Here is a 7062-nt window from a genome sequence, read left to right as displayed (position 1 = left end):
TTGTTGAATCTTGTTATGTTCATACAAATATTTACACATGTTAAGTTTGCTGAAAATAAAAGCAGTTGACAGTGAGAGAACATTTCTTTTTTTGCTGCGTTTACATGTGTACATTCAAATTGATTTCCAAATGCTTAACACAATAACAGAACAATTTGATCAAAAGATTTGGAATGCATCCTAAATGGCACCCTATCCCTATGGGCCCTGTTCAAAAGTAGTGCATTACTTAGGAAATAGAGTGCTATTTGAAACACAGACATGGACTCCCAAAGCCATAAATCAACAGMTGATCAATGAGGCTTAGGTTGATCATAGGCCGTTGATCTTAATGGCAATTACTGGACTGGGTAGCTATGTGGACCTCACTTCCTCATGTCCTTCTCTTTAACCTTGTGGCTCTGACGGAGGAAGGGAGTGTGGCACAGGGCCATGCACTAATCGAACTGTATCTCATGCAAATGACCATCCTCCCCATTCCCCATTACAATCTCTCTGGTCTGAGATATGATTATGAGTCTGCATAAAGGAGCCACACAGAGGTCTGCAGACCAGGGCTTATTCAGACTGAGGGATTGAGTTATGATTGATTACGCACAATTTAGCCATTGGTCTTTCAGTGAAATTGGCACAGCAACAACACACAAATCAAACGTGTAGTTGAGTTCCAGGAAGTGTTGTCTGGCTTTTGATTTGTTTTGATATGGATGTTAGTTACCTGAGGAGCTTCGCTTTAGACTTTCAAGGGAGATTTCCAAGAGAGGATCTGTCCAGGATAGGGACAAGGTTAAGATATTGATGGATGGCCAGTCCTGCCCAAATTCCCAACCCTCATACCATCATGGCCACCTAATCATCCCCAGCTTCCAATTGGCTCATTTATCCTGCCTCCTCTCCCCTGTAACTAATCCACAGGTTGTTGTTGTAAATGAGAATGGGTTCTCAGTCAACTTACCCGGTAAAATAAGTGTTAAATAAGGATAAAATAAGAAAAATACATTTGTTGTTTGCCGCTGTCCATGGTGCTGATTCTGTGGCAAGATACATGACAGCAACATGATTTATCAGCTGTGGTAGGGGGGATACAGTACAGACACATACAGTACACGGCCACAAGTATGTGGACACCTGCTCGTCGAAAATCTCATTCCAAAATCATGGGCATTAATATGGAGTCGGTTCCCCTTTTGCTGCCATAACAGCCCATACTCTTCTGGGAAGGCTTTCCACTTGATGTTGTAACATTTCTGCAGGGACTTGCTTGCATTCCATCACAAGAGCATTAGTGATGTCGGGCACAGATGTTGGACGATTAGGCCTGGCTCGCAGTCGGCGTTCCAATTAATCCCAAAGGTGTTTGATGGGGTTGAGGTCAGGGCTTTGTGCAGGCCAATCTTGACAAACCATTTCTGTATGGACCTCGCTTTGTGCACAGGGGCATTGTCATGCTGAAACAGGAAAGGGCCGCCCCCAAACGGTGGCCACAAAGTTGGCACAGAATTGTCAAGAATGTAATCATATGCTATAGCACGAACCATGAAAAACAGCCCCAGACAATTATTACTCCTCCACCAAACTTTACAGTTGGCACTATGCATTTGGGCATGTAGCATTCTCCTGGCATCCGCCAACCCAGATTATTTCGTCGGACTGCCAGATGGTGAAGTGTGATTCAACACTCCAGAGAATGAGTTTCACTGCTCCAGTGTCCAAAGGCGACAAGCTTTACACCAATCCAGCTGATGCTTGGCATTACTAATGGTGATCTTAGGCTTGTGTGCGGCTGCTCGGCCATGGAAACCCACTTCATGAAGCTCAGACAAACACTCGTTGTGCTGATGTTGCTTCCAGAGGTAGTTTGGAACGCGGTAGTGAGTGTTGCAACCAACGACAGACGATTTTTAAATGCTACGTGCTTCAGCACTGGGCAGTTCTGTTCTGTGAGCCACTTCGCAGCTGAGCCGTTGTTGCTCCTAGARGTTTCCACTTCACAATAACAGCACTTACAGTTGACCTGGGCAGCTCTAGCAGGGTAGACATTTGACGAATTGACTTGTTGGAAAGGTGGCATCCTATGATGGTGCTACGTTGAAAGTCACTGAGCTCTTCAATAAGGCCATTCTACCTCCAATGTTTGTCTARGGAGATTGCCTGGCTGTGTGCTCAATTTTGTACACCTGTCACTAACGGGTGTGGGTGAAATAGCCTAATCCACTAATTTGAAGGCATGTCCACATACTTTTGTACATATAGTGTACTTTAAAAGCCAGCATGACCTCTGACCTCTATACCATGTTGGTTCAAATGTTCAGCATGTCTTGCCACGTGAAAGCAGCACTGGGATGCTACCATTATCATTGAAAAATATTTGTCGCCTCACAAAAAGGAAAGAAAATACTGGCCAGCTCCCACTATACAAATCCCAGAGTGCTAGCTAATTACATCACTACTTCTACGGGCCAAGCTTTCCCACTATACAATCCAAGAGTGCTGCATTTAAGCATCAACTACGTGGTACTGCCTGCTGCCCACCGTATAAACCAATCCCCAGAGATGCCGCTATTACCATCACTACTTACTGGCCAGCTCCACCATACCCAATCCCAGATGCTGCTATTTTACCATCACTACTTACTGGCCAGGCTTCCCCACGTATACCATCCAGAGGCTGCTACTTTACATCAACATACTGGCAGCTCCCACTATACCAATCCCAGATGCTGCTATTTACATCACTACTTTACTGGCCAAAGCTCCCACTATACCAATCCCAGAGTGCTGCTATTTACATCACTACTGTACTGGCCAGCTCCCACTATACCAATCCCAGAGTGCTGCTATTTTATCTGTGGGAATTCTATGGTTGGCCAGACCCAGAACATTTACATCACTCTGGTAGATTTAGGGCAGTCAAMGTATTATATATAAATGAGTATGGTAAAGACTAGGTGGAGACTGATAAAACAGCAAGCATTTGCCAATGTGCATCCCAAATGGCCCCCATTTTACCTATGTAGTGCACTACTTTTGACCAGGACCCATAGGGAACTATATAGGGAATGGAATTCATTTGGGATTATAGCTAAAGTCAGCTCAAAGTGTCTAAAAAGCAGTGGTGAGCTGTCACTATGTAGTCAGACCAGTTTGACTTAAACCTGGTTCACCAGGGCTTAGGCCTCAATCCTCTTCCAGCTGTCAGAACCATTGTGTTGGTTCTGTCTGACAGGAATATATTATAGATTTTCACTGGGCTCATACTGCTGCAGCAGCTAAGAGTTGGTAAACAGGTAAATATTCTCAAGGCTTCTGATGGCTTTGAGTTATGTCTTTAGTCATGGGTTTGGTTTGTTTTTGTTTTTATGAGTTAGAAGCTAATTCCCAAACTGCGTAAAATATCCAAACTTCAATGTCTTGCCTTGTAATCTCTTCTGAGTCCCATCCCTTCTTTCTACCCTCAGCGCTTCAATCAAACTCTTTAAGACACCTAAGAGGAAGAACAGTAATAATATACAACTTCAGCCCAAGTTCAGAACAGATCATTTCCTTGTAGCTATATAGCACTTAGTATCAGCTACTCATAAATCATTTAGTAATTATGCCAGTCATTTTCTATACTTAACCATTCATGGCAGCATATAAATACACTGGCAATGTGCCCACAGTTCTTAGTTTCAACACTGCTGAAAAAATAATTACATTTTCATGAAGTAGTTTGTTGGCCAAATACATGTCCAACTGTGTTTCTAGGAAATAGTTTTGATTCGTTAAGGGAATGTTTTTTAAGGGAATGTTTTTTCTAGCTTAATGATCTCTGAAATGTATTGTCCATTTACTTTGAATTAAAGTGGGAAATGTCTGTCGTATTATATCCATAAAGGACCAAGGAGCTGCTTCCATATATCTTCTGGACTATTACTTTTCTGAATGTTTTATATAAATTCCCTCCAGATTTACCCTGTATGAATGTGTCTTTTCTCTTCAGATGGTATCCAGTAAGGACAAAACATCTTTACTCTCAGTTCGTGAGATATGATTTGTGTTCCCTTTATAGACTATTGTATTTCACATAGGATGAAATTTAAGATGTCTCTCATTTATATGTCAAAAGTTTTCTGTCTTTTCTGTTTTTAGCGAAGGAAAGCAGCATGTACAGTACCAGCAGCAAGTCAAAATATGAAAGGATATTGAAAGACCTCACTTTCAATGATGTTAAAGGGTCATGTATTTTCATTTAATAAAAAATAAATGTATTGTTAACACACATCTTCTTTTGTAGAAAATAACCCATAACCTTGGTGTTTCCAGCACAATACTTTAGGCAACCATACTGCTGTACCACAGTTAACAGACTATTACAGAAAGCTGTTAAATACTGTCTGCCTGCTTGGCCCTTTGGTCTGGGTTGGCAAATGTATAAGTAGTGCTGTGGATCCTTGGAGCTTGTTAAAGGAAAATGATATCCAAACATTATCTGTTGGCATTTGTTTCATTAGTCCATTGTTGATACACTCCCAAAATGTTTTGTATGTCATCAATCAAGTTCTCAAGATATATAACTTTCAAAGTACAGAAATACAACTGGTGTCATGCATTTTGCATCATATGATGCAAAACACAGCAGCATATGAGGCAGAATGCATCATACCGGCTTATTTCTGTACTTTGAAAGTTATATATCTTGAAATCTTGATTGATGACATACAAAACATTTTGGGACTGTATCAGCAATGGACTAATGAAACAAATACCAATCGATAGTTTTTGGGCGGAGTTGTCCTTTAAGTGTAGGGACCAATCTCATCTCATTGGCACTGGTTACATCCCAAATTACACCCTATTCCAAATATAGTGCACTACTTTCGACCAGAGCTGTATGGGCCCTGGTCAAAAGCAGTGCACTATAAAAGGAATAGGTTGTCATTTGGGATGCAGCCTGTGTATTTCATTCCTTTACTGCCCCAGCCGTCACACCCCAGCACACACCCCTCTCTCTGTGCCACGCTCTCTGCCCACCACCAGTCTAGCTTTCCCAAGCCAATCTGACTTCACACTTTGATGCTAAAAGCTGTCGACAAGCAGAGCTCCAATTAAGCAGGTGCTATAGTAGCAGCACCCACACAGACAGGAGGCACAGAGGTCGGAAACTAGGAAAATATAAACTGTTTGGGAGTCTTTTGCTTTGAGTTTTATTGTAGTGTATGAGCTCAGCTTTTTTAAATAATATTTTTCTGTGGAATAGTCCATTGGGTTTTTAGTAATATTCTGCTTGGTTCAAACTGTACTGTTAGTCTCATGGGAACACAGAAATAAAATTCCACTCTCTCTTCCTCTTTGGTCATAAGGGATAGCATGCCGTGGAGGGCAGGATTCCCAGATAGTAAGTCTATTAAAAGTTGGTGGAGTATATAGAAGATTAATGTATTAATATTGAACGGAGGGACTTGGGTCTCAAAACGACATGAAAACCTAGTGATATAGAATGGATGAACAAGAGCAGAGCAGCTGCTGCCCTTCTGTGGCTTTCAGAATAAACTGGGACTCCTTTACTTTCAGTGAGAAATGGTGTCAAATTTATCTCCCCCCGATGTTTAAACTTTAGAGGCAAACCTTCAGTTGTAAAATATAGTTTTCATAAAAGCCTTTTCAGCATTTGAGTGGCAAATTTAGACCTGTGAACTTTGCGTTCTCACTGTACTGACTGATGTCACTTTCGATACTTTCCAACGCAGAGGAGAAGAAATTGCTGGCGACCTGATAACACCGACTGATGGCAATTTGCTCTGACAGTAATTTGTGATCGGAGCATCGAGCACTTTTTCCCCAGGATTGCGTCTGTGCCTGCGACTGTGGGTTGGACTGTAGAGAGAGGACATTATCTTCTATGGTTACCGCTGACATCTCATATTTAGAGACTGTCACAGCTCTGCCACGCCCACCTGTCCCCCTGGTAATACACCTCAGAGTAGAGGAGGTGGATAAGTGCCTGAAGGTACGGTTCATATTGCTTCATATTATAGTCCTCTATGGAACATAGTAAAATACCTCCACTGTGTTGCTCTAGTATCACTTGTTTACTCTATTGAAATAAACATAGAATTTCTCTTCAGTGTCATTGAGGTTGTGCAATTTTCAAAAAGTATCAACTCTCAGCACTCCATAGGTATCAACTGCAAGTGCTCCATAGGTGTCCTTAATTCAACTGTACACAAAGCCTATGTTTACACAATAAACATTAATCCTCCATGAAATCKGTTTTTAAAAGAGTGGTAGAATCAGACACAGAGACAGAGACTTTATTTGTTTAACCTTTATGTTGACAGGGAGTCATGCTGAGACCAAGGTCTCTTTTGTTTTAATTTTTGTTTACTTTTCACCCCTTTTTCTCCCCAATTGGTAGTTACAGTCTTTTCACATCCATGCAACTCCTGTACGGACTCGGTAGAGGCAAAGGTCGAGAGCCATGCGTCCTCTGAAACACGACCCTGCCAAGCCGCACTGCTTCTTGACACACTGCTCGCTTAACCCCGAAGCCAGCCGCACCAATGTGTCGGAGGAAACACTGTACAACTGGCGACCATGTCAGCGTACAGGGCGCCCGGCCCACCACAGGAGTTGCTAGAGCGCGACGGGACAAGGACATCCCAGCCGGCCAGACCTTCCACTTACCCAGACGACGCTGGGCCAATTGTGCGTTGCCTCATGGGTCTCCCGGTCACGGCCGGCGGCAACAGCCCGAGATCGACCCCGGATCTGTAGTGACGCCTCAAGCACTGCAGTGCCTTAGACCGCTGCGCCACTCGGGAGGCCCCAAGGACTCTTTTACAGATGAGCCCTGTATCACATATACACATCAATAAACACTTTCACATCAATATACACTATACACTATAAACCCAAAATGGTTCTCCAATAGATTATTTACAAAGGCTCGTCCTTTGTTCTAAATTGGCCTTTTCACCTATATTCAGATTACAACTTCTCATTTKCGACTAATTGTTTAAAAATTCACCCTTTCTTAYACAAGCCATACAAAGCTGGTTACAATTTCAGTTTTATCCTCCA

At 42.4% G+C, this 7062-nt stretch overlaps 1 pseudogene; it reads left to right on the top strand.

The window, feature by feature from the left end:
- The first annotated feature begins 6576 nt into the window (after positions 1-6576).
- The window catches only part of LOC111963003 (galactocerebrosidase-like), a 133467-nt pseudogene continuing 132981 nt past the window's right edge, over positions 6577-7062 (top strand).

This window comes from Salvelinus sp. IW2-2015, linkage group LG4q.2, assembly GCF_002910315.2.
Source record: "Salvelinus sp. IW2-2015 linkage group LG4q.2, ASM291031v2, whole genome shotgun sequence".
In the NCBI taxonomy this organism is placed as follows: Eukaryota; Metazoa; Chordata; class Actinopteri; order Salmoniformes; family Salmonidae; genus Salvelinus; species Salvelinus sp. IW2-2015.
This window is presented reverse-complemented; position numbering and strand designations above follow the sequence as displayed.